Source organism: Muscardinus avellanarius, assembly GCF_963383645.1.
Source record: "Muscardinus avellanarius genome assembly, chromosome: 16".
Classification (NCBI taxonomy): Eukaryota; Metazoa; Chordata; class Mammalia; order Rodentia; family Gliridae; genus Muscardinus; species Muscardinus avellanarius.
This window is the reverse complement of record NC_137802.1, coordinates 68,102,684-68,115,601: the sequence shown is the minus strand read 5'-3', so window position 1 is coordinate 68,115,601 and position 12,918 is coordinate 68,102,684.

The following is a 12,918-nucleotide window of genomic DNA, read 5'->3' as shown; positions in this document are numbered from 1 at the left end:
TACAGACCTGTGCCAAAATGTCTGGCTCCTACCTTTTTATTTTCTATTTTTGTGAAGCGTAAGTGAGATTAAATATGTGAAGATCATCAACACTTAGTAATAACACTTTATAAATAAAATTGGCTTTAATATTTAAATGAAGGCACTGCAGATTCTAGTGTCGGTGTGGCTGGAATCCAGTGACAGAGGAGAGAGGAATGAGGGGCAGTAAGTTTGGAGCGTGGTGAGATCACGTGAACCCTGTTAAGAGTTTTAAACTCTGTTCTAAAAGCAGCGTAAAGCCATTGTAGGACCAGATTTGAGCATTAAAAATATGGCTTTGGCTACTATATGGAAAATGGACTAAGAGTCAAGAATAAATGTGCTCAGACTTTCTTACTGATTTACAAAATCTTTTTATATGCTGTGGGCATTGATCCTTATGCTTTTTGATCCTTATGCTTTTTTCAAGACGATCGCAGTCCGTGGACAGCCTCAGCTACTTAGCGAGGCCCTCTGCAACTCAGTGAGACCCTGCTTCAAAATAAAGAAATATAAGGCAGATGTGGTGGCGCACGCTTGTAATCCCAGCATTTGGGAGGCTGAGACAGGACGATCGTGGTTCAAGCATAGCCTCAGCTACTTAGGGAGGCCCTCTGCAACTCAGTGAGACTATTTCAAAATAAAGAATAAAAAATAGAGCTGGGGGTGTAGCTCGGAGGTAGAATGCCCCGAGTTCCATCCCCAGTACTGAAAGAAAGAAAGAAAAAGAAGAAGTGAAAGGATGGGGTGTTGATGTGTCGGTTCCCATGTTGGTGACTCAAGACATGCCATCCGTGGCTAGTGAGGCCTGTTGGGTGCCACGGTAGAGTTGAATAGGCGAAACAGGAAAGAGCGGCGTAGCTACGTTGGGAAGAAGGCGCAGAGGACACACAGGGTGCCCGTCAACTGAAGATGTTTGTGGCTGATAAACAAAACGACTGGCATGGTGCAATTAAAGCCTGCCCTAGAGGAGGGGGCTGGAAGTGGGGATAATAATAGCCGAGGTCTTTCACGCCGTTTAATTTTTTTACTATATGGATTTGTGACTTCATTTAAGTTTTAATTTTATTATTATTATTATTATTATTATTATTATTATTATTATTATTTTGCGGGTCTGGGGATGGAACCCAGAGGCATTTGACCTCCGAGCTACATCCCCTGCCCAATTTTTTATTCTTTATTTGGAAACAGGGTCTCACTGAGTTGCGGAGGGCCTCGCTAAGTAGCTGAGGCTGTCCACAACTGCCATCCTCCGGTCTCGGCCTCCAGAATGCTGGGACTACAAGCGTGCGACACCACACCCGACTTCATTTAAGTTTTTAAAATGGAACAACAAGAAGTCTTTGCCAGGTGTGGTGGCACACGCGTATAATCCCAGTATTTGGGAGGCTGAGGCAGGAGGATCATAGGTTTGTGGCCAGCCTCAGGAACTCAGTGTGACTATGTTTCAAAATAAAAAAAAAAGTAATAAAAAATAAGAAGGACTGAGGGTGTAGCTTGGAGGTAGAATGCCCCTGGGTTCCATTTCCAGTACCAAAAGAAAAAAAGAAAAAAAGGAGAAGAAGCAGAAGCTCCTTTACCTATCTGGTCCGCATGACAGATATGGAAACAGAAGCCAGCACAGAGATTGTATTCCCAAGTGATTGTGAGCTTCTACGTTAAACATGTAAACATCCAGGCACAGCGCTCACACCTGCAATCTCGGTGCTTGGGAGGCGGAGGCAGGAGCGTGGCAGGCCTGCGTCCCTGCGTCACCCACACCCTTAGCTTCTAACTCTTCTCTTTCTTAGATTTGCATCCCATTTTTGTCTTGAGCCTCAATTACCTGGTGTTCTGATGTGGACTGCTTTCTGTGTATTTACAAAATGACTTTCTTTCTCTGGACTTAGTGACTTTCTCTCCCTCAATTTTCTAATCGCTTTTAAAATGGATGCTGGGCCTCTTCATAAGCTCCGGGCTCCCTCTCCAAGCTTTCATCTAGAGCCTCCCCTAACCTCTCTGCCACAGCTCCCTCTCCTCTCCTCTCCTCTCCTCTCCTCTCCTCTCCTCTCCTCTCCTCTCCTCTCCTCTCCTCTCCTCCCCCCCTCTCCTCTCCTCCCCTCCCCTCCCTTCTCTCCTCTCCTTTCCTCTCCTCTCCCTCTCCCCCTCCCCTTCTTCCTTCTTTCTTCTTCTTCTTCTTCTTCTTCTTCTTCTTCTTCTTCTTCTTCTTCTTCTTCTTCTTCTTCTTCTTCTCTCTCTCTCTCTCTCTCTCTCTCTCTCTCTCTCTCTCTCTCTCTCTCTCTCCATCTCTCCATCTGTTCCAAGAACTGGCTGCCTTCCCGGGCCGCTGCCTAGTTAGAGCCCTGCCGTTTTCTCCAGTTATATTAGGACACGGATGCACTATTTCTCTGACTTATTTATTCCTCTTTCTTGATGTATTCTCTGATGAACTTGGCTGGTTTTTCTTGGTTTATTCCTCCTGAGTAAGTATTCGAGGAAGTTACTTGAGAATGCGCTCAAGTAACTTCTTAGGAAAGGGGCCAGAGCGGCGGGCCTGCTGCCTGCAGGTCTGCACAGCATTTGTCCTGCTCCTACTTTAATTTGGAATTCCAGGTTGAAGATGAATGTCTCCCAGGCTTAAAGACATTATTGCATCTTCTGCTAGGATTGTATAGGAGTTCCTACCACTAACTGATTTTTGCCAAACAGTTTCTTTGGGGATGTCTTGTTTTGTTTTGTTTTGGTATTGGGTTCCATCTCCCAGCTACACATCCAGCCATTTTTATTTTTATTCACTAGGTTGATGGGAATCTCACTATTTGCTGATATTGTCCTCAAACCTGTGATCCTCCGGTCTCAGCCTCCCAAGTACTGGGAGGAAAGGTGTGTATTACCACCACGCCCGGCCAGATCCCTTCAATTTATTATTTATTTTTATTTTTATTTTTTTGGTGGCACTGGGGTTCCTGGAAGCCCTTCTACCTCCAATATACACTCCCACGGGCTATACTCCCAGACCTATTTTTTTAACATTTTTATTTGGAAACAGGGTCTCTTAAGCCAGCGAGGCTGGCTCCGAACCAGCGCGATCCTCCTGTCTCCGCCTCCCAAGCGCGGGGATTACAAGCGCGCACCACCACGCCCGGCCAGATCCCTTCGATTTAAAGATGTGTGACTCCTCTCCTTTCTGGGAAAAAAATCTCTTGATTATTTTCCCTCCTTTTGTTTATTACCATTATTTCCTGAAGTTCCCAAGTAGTCAGATGTTTAGATTATTTCTTTTACAATCTTTAATAAAAAAAACTCACGCTTTTTATTTCTCTGTCTTTTTGTTCTGTGAACTGAGACGTTTCCTTCACGCCCTCTTCAGATCCTTACGATGCATTTTTAAGCAACTTTCTTTTCACTTTCCAGTAATTACTTTTTATCCCCATTAAAAAAATTTTTTTGTGCGTGGTACTAGGATTGAACCCGGAGACATTCCGCCTCTGAGCTAGACCTCTAGCTTTTTTTTTTTTTAATTTATTGTTTTGTTTTGAAATAGAATCTGGCTAGATTGCTGGGAGTCCAGCCACATTGCCGAAGCTGTCCTCGAAACTGATTCTCCTGTTTCAGCCTCCCAAGTACTGGGGTTACAGACCTGAGCCACCATGCCTGGCTAGGAAACATTTTTTTTTTTAATACCGGTAAGATAAACATAATAAACATGATATAAAACTTACCATGTTAACGACCTTAAGTATATGATAATTCAGTTGTGTTAAGTACATTTTCAGTGTTGTATAAAACGACCTATATGACTCTTTTTGTCTTGGGAAACGGAGATTCTGTACCCATCAAACAGTGACCCCTCAGGCCCTTCTCCCGCCAGCCCCCGGCAGCCCTGGGCCTACTTTTAATCTCTTTGCATTTGACTAATCTGTGTACCTCATGTGATTGGAATCGGGCAGCCTGTGCCTTTGAGACTGACTCGCTGCCCTTAGCAGAATGTTCTCACGGCTCATCCTCGTAGCGGGGGTCAGAATGTCCTTTTTTCTAAGGCTGAGTAATACTCCCTCACTTGTGTGGACCCTCTACTGTTCACCTATCCATCTGGGCTGCTTTCGCCTTACACACACACACACACACACACACACACTGACAACTTCTCTTTTCTCAAGGAGGAACTGGCCCAATTCCCTCAGCTGAGAGCAGGGAGGCGGTGTCAGGACCAGGGCATCCTTTATCCTCAGTGACCTGTCCCTGTGCGGGGATGGAGGTTATGGGTCGTGCTGACCTGCGAGGAACAATGGCGCTGTCTCCTTTCTTGAGAGAGATCATTTTTCATCCATTTATTCATTCCCAGCCAGACGCTGTGCCAGGCGCTCGGGGTAACAGACAAAGAGCCCCAGTCCTGGCCCTGAAGAGCTGGCCGTCAGCTGCGTGTGACTGACAGGTTAGAAACACCGCCCCGCATGGGAAGGGCTGGAGGGGAGATGGCGCAGCCCAGGGCTGGACCTCAAGCGCTAGACCCAGCCGACACGGGCCTCGGTCCTAGCCCTCAGCTTGGCCTTGGGTTTCTTCCGTGTGTGTACGTGGTACTGGGATTGAGCTCAGGGGCACTCTACCTCTGAGCGGCACCCTCAGCCCTGTTTATTTTATTTTTTATTTTGGGTCTTGCCGAGTTGCCGAGGGTCTCGCTAAGTTGCCGAGGCTAGCTTTGAACTACGATCCTCCTGTCCCAGCCTCCCAAGTACTGGGATTACAGGTGTGCTCCACTGCACTCTGCCTTTGGTCTGTTATTTTATGTTGCTACTCTTGGCTTTTGTCTTTTATGGTTGTTGCAGAAATGAGAGAAGGCGGGGACGTGGTCAGCACGGTGCCTGGTACTGGCTCCATGGGGGACAGTGTCACTGTGAACTGTGCAAGTGTCCTGGGGTCTAGGGGAGGGGTTGAGCACCTCGCTCTGCCTGGAGTGAGGAGGGGTGGCAGTCAGGGAGGGCTTCACCCAGGACGTGGCCACCGAGTACCAACTCTTTTTGAGAAAAGACCCCAGATAGTATCGTCTCGTGTCCCAGCACCCCCAAGGAGTCACACTTTTGACAACTGAGAAGCAGCCTCCAAAAGGAAAGTCTTTATAAGCCCCCCACCCTGGGCATCTTTCCAGCATAATGAATTCCCTCCCTCCCTCCCTCCCTCCCTCCCTTTCTTCCTTCTGTCTGATTGGACCCAGGGTCGTTCTGCACCTTTGAGCTATTCTCCCAATCCCATTTTGTTTATTTTGGTTTTTTTTTTTCCCAAGAGTATACAATTTATTTTATTTTTTTTGAAAAATATTATCATTTTATTTTTTAAAATTTATTTTATTGAAAGTAAATGTTATACATTTAATCTGTATTTGGTGCCCTCTCCCCCGCCTCGTTTCATTTTGTTTATTTTGTACAGAGTCTCTACGTTGTTGAAGGCCTCTCTGAGTTGCTGAGGCTGGCCTCGAACCTATGCTCCTCCTGACTCAGCCTCCCGAGTACAGGCGTGTGCCACCACTCCGGCTAGCATCCCAGGTCTCTGCTGCCACGTCTGCTCCGACCTTGATGGGGAGACACAGGAGTAAAGAACGAGCCAGGGTGCGGGCTCTCTAAGGCATACCGTTCAATTTAATCTCATCCAATAACCCCCTGGTGGGGGATCCTGTTCTTCCATCTTTACAGCTGGTTAAAGTGAGAGTCAGACACAGATTCATCCTTTGGGAGGCCGCTGTGAAGACCATTCAGACCTTTTTGGTCTGAAAAACTCCCTGGCCTCTAGGGCCACGTGCTGGCTCTAAGTCATTAGGTAGATCAGGGTCCGGGGGAAGAGGCGCTAAGAGGGCTTGCCTCCTATCTAGAGGCGTCCAGAAGTGTCCAGTGTCACGTGGCTCTCAGCTCTCAGGGGAATCGCCGGTGAGGGGAGGCTCTTCGCAACTCAGTGCCGCCGCCTTGTGGACGTTTGTTTCCAGCCGGGTCTCAGAACCTGCTCTGCGCGGCTGCAGAAGCCCAGGGCTCACCGCCCGATATTCTGGGAATATCAGAATGATAAAGTCGCAGGGTGTGGTGGCGCACGCTTGTAATCCCCGCACTTGGGAGGCTGAGACAGGGGGATCGCACGGGTTCGAAGCCAGCCTCAGCTACTGAGTGAGGCTCTCAGCAACTTAGTGAGACCCTGTTTCCAAATAAAGAAAAAATGATAGAGTCAGCAAACTTTACTTACCCTTCTCTTAGCCGCCCAGTTTGTTCTGTTTCTTCTCTCTTGTGTAGTGTAGCCCTCTTCTCAGTAAGAAGTCTTTTAGGAAAGAGGTTGGTAAAAGAGGGGAATGTAGCTGGTGTGGTGGTGCATGCCTGTAATCCCAGTATCGGGGAGGCTGAGACAGGAGGATTGCAGATTTGGGGCCAGCCTCAGCAATTTAGCAAGACCTTCAGCAGCTTAGTGAGATCCTGTTTCAAAATAAAAAATAAATAAATAAAATAGGACTGGGGGTGTAGCTCAGAGGTAGAATGCCCCTGGGTTCAGTCCCCATTAACACACACACACACACACACACACACACACGTAAAGTTTCACTTTAGTTACCACTAATTAAATTTTAGCTATTTATTGCATGGCATAGTGATTATAGTTAATAATAATGTACTGTGTATTTCAAAATTTTCTAAAATAATAGATTTTTTTCTTTTGCAGTATTTGGGATGGAACCCAGGGGCATTCTACCTCTGAGCTATACCCCCAGCCTGATTTTTTATTCTTTTATTTTTGCAACAGGGTCTCACTGAGTTGCAAAGGGCCTCACTAAGCAGCAGAGGCTGGCTTTGAACTTGCGATCCGCCTGTCTCAGCCTCCCAAGTACTGGGATCACAAGCGTGCGCCACCACGCTGTAGACAGTTTCATTGCATCTGTTTGTATCCTTAACGATGCATTTTTAATTTCATTGCTTTCTTTGGCTGGGTGGGCTGCGGGGCAGCGGGGCTGCAGGGCGCCCGCCAGAAGCCCGCGAGACACGTTAAAATGCACCCGAGGCTCAGGTTCAGACTCGGGGACGCCAGGTCTCCTCGGGCCATTTAGAAGGGATGTGACTTGGACCACCTTCTACGCTTGGGAGGCAGAGACAGGAGGATCGTGCTGGTTCGAAGCCAGTCTCTCTGTCTTAAGAGACCCTGTTTCTCATTAATAAATAAAGATGCGGGGTCCCCTTGGCGCACAGATACACGCGGAAATCCATTATAGGTGGTATGGATGCCTTTATTCGTGGAGAGTCGACGGCCAGCCCCCGTGAGCCCGCGGGGCTAGAGCCGGTCTCTATCTGGCTTCTCTCAAACCGAGGGGCGTGGTCTCCTCTGGGAATCACAGGGCTCCGCCTCCTAGCTTCCGGCCCCGCCCCCTGCGGGGCAGCGGCTCAAACCTTTCAGTTTCCAAATGCAGTAATGCTCACATAGTGATATTCTCCATGTGTCCATTCTTTCATTATCATGGATTCGATGACATAGTCTATAAACCCTTCCTGGAGCCCGGCTCACAGGTGATGCCCTCAGTGGAGCTGGTGTCATCCGACATGGGGTGCGGTGTGAGTGAGCTCCTGATGTAGGCTGTGTCCACTGGGCGGGGACAGTGGAGAGGAGATTCACATATCAGACTTGTCTGGGAGCATGTCTACTAATATTTCCCTATTCAGACTCCGGGTGAGCTTCCTTAGAATTGTGGAGGTCAAGGCTGGATGTGGTGGCGCACGCTTGTAATCCCAGCACTTGGGAGGCTGACAGTGGAGGATCACACAGGTTTAAAGACAGCCTCAGCTACTTAGTGAGGCTCTCGGCAATGTAGTGAGAACTTGTTTCAAAATAAAAATATAAAATAGGCCTGGGAATGTAGTCTGGAGGTAGAAAGCCCCTGGGTTCCATCCCCAGTACAAAAAAAAAAAAAAAAAAAAAAAAAAAAAAAAAAAAAAAAAAAAAAAATTGGGGAGGTCAGGTGTGCTGACCAAAAATACAGATACAGGATGTCTTGGGACGAGGGTTGGGGATTGGCATTCTCATGAACTTGTGGTGGAGACAAGTCTGGGAACTACGGGATGGTGCCTGTTAATGTCGCCTTCAACCAGACCCAGGAAACCATTCAGAAAGGGTTTTAGCTGCCCCAGAGGGACGAGGAAGGGCTCCAGTTGGATAGGAGGAGGACACTGCGTGAGATCAACAAGAGAATCTAGACTTCGTAGGAGAGGGGCTAGGACATGACATAGACGGCCACATGCACATTCACGTAGAACAGAGCATGGATCCCTCCACCCCGTCACCCCAGAGCATAGCATCACATCCTAGGAGATAGGACTCCTGATCCAACACATTCCTCCAAAACCAGATACCGCACAGGAATAGCACCTATTTACACGGCTTTTGTTCTAGAGCCAGGACACCTAGGCCTTTACCACTGTGTGACTTTAGTCACCATGACCTCTCCGGCTCTCAGTTACATCACCTGTACAGTAGGAATGCCAGTGTATGCTCATAGGGTTGTTGTATGGATACAGTGTGTTGATATCACGTGGATTAACAAGAAGACTTAGAATGGCGTCTTTCCTTTAGGAAGTGTCATACAGCATTAGCCATTACTTTTTTTTATTGGTGCACTGTGATCACATCTTAATGGGGTACAAGATGGCAGAGGCGCACGTGCACACATCACTCGTTTAGCCCTCCCCTACGTCCCCCTCCCTCTTTACCTTTATGGTCACTGTTATCATCAGGGATGGAGCCCAGGGGCATTCTACCTCCGAGCTCCACCCCCTGCCCTATTTTTTATTCTTTATTTGGAAACAGGGTCTCACTGAGTTGCAGAGGGCCTCGCTAAGTAGCTGAGGCTGTCCGCGAACCGCGGTCCTCGGGTCTCAGCCTCCCAGATGCTGGGATGACAAGATGCTGGGAGACGCCCGGCATCTTCATCAGCATCAGCATCGCCATCATCACCACTGCTATTCTGCTATGAATTCTACTTATCGTAGGATTTCTTGAATGATCCTCTAAATTGCGACCATACTTTTTAGAAGGATAGGGAAGGATAACTACTGTTTCTTTCACCCCGTGGTTTTAAGGAAGGGGAGATAATATTTCTCAGTGTAATATATTGCCATTTATCCCCTCTTGTTTTTTATTTATTTATTTTTTTTAAATTTAATTAATTAATTAATTAATTTATGTATTTATTGGTGCTGGGGATTGAACCCAAGGACATTCTACCTCCGGGCTACACTCCCAGCCCTATTTTATACTTTATTTGGAAACAGGGTCTCACTGAGTTGCCGAGAGCTTCACTAAGTAGCTGAGGCTAGCTTCGAACCCGTGTGATCCTCCTGTCTTAGCTTCTCAAGCGCGGGGATTACAAGCGTGCGCCGCCACGCCCGGCTTCTTATTCTTTATTTTGAAACAGGCTCTCACTGAGTTTCAGAGGGCCTCACTAAGTAGCTGAGGCTGGGTGCAAATCTGCGATCCTCTTGTCCCAGCCTCCCAGGTGCTGGGATTACAAGTGTGTGCCGTCACACCTGGCATCCCCTCTTATTTTATAGTAACAGAAGTTTTAGCTGGGCACTTGGCCGGGAGTTTAAAAAAGAAAAACAGTAGCTGAGTGTGGTGGCGCATCCTTGTAATCTCAGCATTTGAGAAGCTGAGACCAGAGGATAGTGGTTTACAGCCAGATTCATCTATTTAGTGAGGTCCTTTGAACTCAGTGAGACCCTGCTTCAACATAAAGTATAAAAAATAGGGCTGGGAGTGTAGCTCAGAGGTAGAATACCCCTGGGTTTCATCCCTAGTACCACACACACAAAAATTAAATATTAACAAAAATTTCCAGGCCTCCCTTGCAGCTAGGTGTGATGATGTAACTATGTCCTGGCCAATGTAATATCTGAGCAGATGTGAACCCGTAGAAGGGAACAAGCCTCCCCTCTGCCTCCTCACGTGCTCTGGCTGGAGTGTGGAGGTAGTGGTGGGAACTGGTACAGCTACCTTACCTTAAGGCAGCAGCCAGCTGCTGGATGGTAGAGCCAGGGGCAGGATGAAACCTGAGCTTTGTGGAGCCGACAGATCAGCCGTGGGCTGCTTACCCTTGGAGGCTAGAGGAAAGATAAATTTTCATGTCATGTATGCCAGAGTTAAATTGTCTCTTAATATTAACAGTACCTAGCCGGGTATGGTGACACACGCTTGTAATCCCAGCATTTAGGAGGCTGAAACAGGAGGATTGTGGTTCTCAAACAGCTTCAGCTACTTAGTGAGGCCCTTTGCAACTCAGACTCTGTTTAAAAATAAAGAATGAAAAATAGGGCAGGCGGTATAGCTTGGAGATAGAATGCCCCTGGGTTCAATCCCCAGTACTTTAAGAAAAAAAAAAAGAGAAAGAATATTAACAGTACCTATGTAGTCAGCTTTCTGTCACTGTGACAAAATACTAGAGATAATTAGCCTAAAAGGAAGAAAGGTTTGTTTTGGCTCCTGGCTTCTGAGGCTCCAGTTCCTGGTTACTTGGCTCCACTGCCTTGTGGTGAGGTACTCCTCCATGGCAGGGAGCACACGGTGGAGGATGATGTTCACTTTTTGGTAGTAGGAAAGACAGAGAAAGAGAGCAAGGAAGGGCAAAGTTCCAATACTCCTTCAAGGTCACGCTCCTGTTGACCTGATGATCTTCCATTACACCACCTCCTCCCAATGGCACCGTGGCCTGGGGACCAGGCCTTCGCCTCCAACACATGAGCCTTTGGGGACATTCCAGATTCAAACCATAGCAGTGGCTGTATGGTGCCCTAAGTAATATAACTGCTCCATGTGTAATGGGGATGTGTTCTACCAGGTGGATGGGACAGAAGGGAACAGAATGATGGGAGACGAACCCCTCTTTAAATGATATGAAGATAAAGTTATAGGCAAGGAGGGAACAGAGCCAGGTATAGGGTGAGGCCTGAGACACCCAGGATAATCCCTCTCAGGGCTGTGGAGACCTGTGTGTGTGTGTGTGTGTGTGTGTGTGTGTGTGTGTGTGTGTGTGTGTGTTTGAGGCCTGTTCTTTCTCCAAGCGGCACCCCCAGCCCTTGTTTTTTTTTTTTTTAAATTTTGGAATACAGTCTCACTAAGTTGCCAGGGATCTTGCTAAGTTGCTGAGGCTGGCCTCAAACCTGCAATCCTCCTGTGTCTGCCTCTCCCTGGGGTCTTAACCATGGAAGGGAGAGGAGCCAGGCAATGGGGATGAGAACTGGAGAAGAGGGATGGGATGACAGAGAAAGAGAGGACAGAGTGGGATGGGCTAGGGTGGAGAGGAATGAACGGAGAAGCAAGGAAGCCAGGAGGGAGGAAATATAAAGCGCAATCTTCACGTTAATAGTTCAAAGCGGAACATTTTAAATCCAGAGAGTATGTCTTTGCACCTGATATTTTAGAGGTGAGAACAGATGGAAAGCCTTATTGCCTCTGCCTGTGCTAAAAGTCAGGCCTCGGCAGGGACAAAAATACTGCCCTCAAAGGGGAGAAGTGACAAAGGACTGAGACTTGTGACAGTCAGGTGAGCGCCTGCAACCCAGCCGCCGTCTCCCGGCCATATTTGAGTGAGGTCACCTGGCAGGGTTGGTGGCTGAATAGAGGGGAACCTATTTTTAAGAGGACTCTGAGGATGGACTTTGGCCCCTGTGCTGACTTCCATTTCCTAGGGCAAGCGTGTGGTGCTATTGTACTGGCTTATCAGCTACGGCATCATGGTCTGCCAGGTAATCAACCATGAGACACACCAAACAAACCCAGCCCGGAAGTCTCCTGGAGTCTAGCCCTGTCTGTGTCCCTTCTATACCCATTCATTCCGTGACCTCGCTGCCAACCCGGCACTTTCCCCATAGCTCGAGGCGCACAGAGGCGAGACCCAGACTCCGAGGAGGCTGTGGGCACAGCCCGCAGCACAGTGCCCATTGTGGTTGTCTGGAATTCTTGTTCGGTCTAAGATGAATGGTTGCGCCCCCAAACGTAATTCACACAGGGCTCTGTTTGCTTCACAGAGCTGGGAGAATCTTGGTAGAATGGGAGTAGGTGGTTGGTAGACATAGAAAGAGACCCTTTTTATCCAGATGTGGTGGCGCACACTTGTAATCCCTGCGCTTGGGAGGCTGAGACAGGAGGATCGCACAGGTTCGAAGCCAGCCTCAGCTACTTAGTGAGGCTCTCAGCAACTTAGTGAGACCCTGTTTCCAAATGAAAAATAAAATAGGTCGGGGTATAGCCTGGAGGTAGAGGCCACTGGGTTCCATCGCCGGGACCAAAATAAATAAATAAAATAAAAAGAAAGAGACCCTTTTTCACTGGGGGAGGCCCAAAGTCTGGGGGTGGGGAGACCACGCTCTGTTGCTTCTTCATACCCCCCCGGATGATTTACACCTGCCTATTCCCCCGGCTTTGGTGGACCATGGAGAGGCAGCAGCAATGACGTAGGATAGAAGAGATAAAAGAAATAGCTAGAAGATATAATGTTAATAGAATCTGGTGCTCCCCAAACCAGTTGTCTTTTCCAGGCCTTTCTCTCCCAAATCCCTGGAAAATATATACATCTTAAAGTTAAGAACCACAATAAAAGAAGATATAGTTGTTCTGTGCCCTTTTAACAAGACAGATTATGTGATATCTTGTGAAAACTCTACTTCAGGGGACTCTCCAGCTTATCTATTGATCGGGTAATGGAGACCACGATCAGCCTGAGGATCCTGAAGATGAGACCACCGGAAACTGCCCTGCGACCACTGGACCGAGGCCATCCTCACACCTGTCCCCCGCCCATCCGTCGTGAGAGTTTCTTATATGCGAAGAGCCCCACACTTCCTAAGCACCGCTCTCACTTTGGGGGTGGCCTCACTCCTCCCTTAGGAAAGTATGAAGTACTTT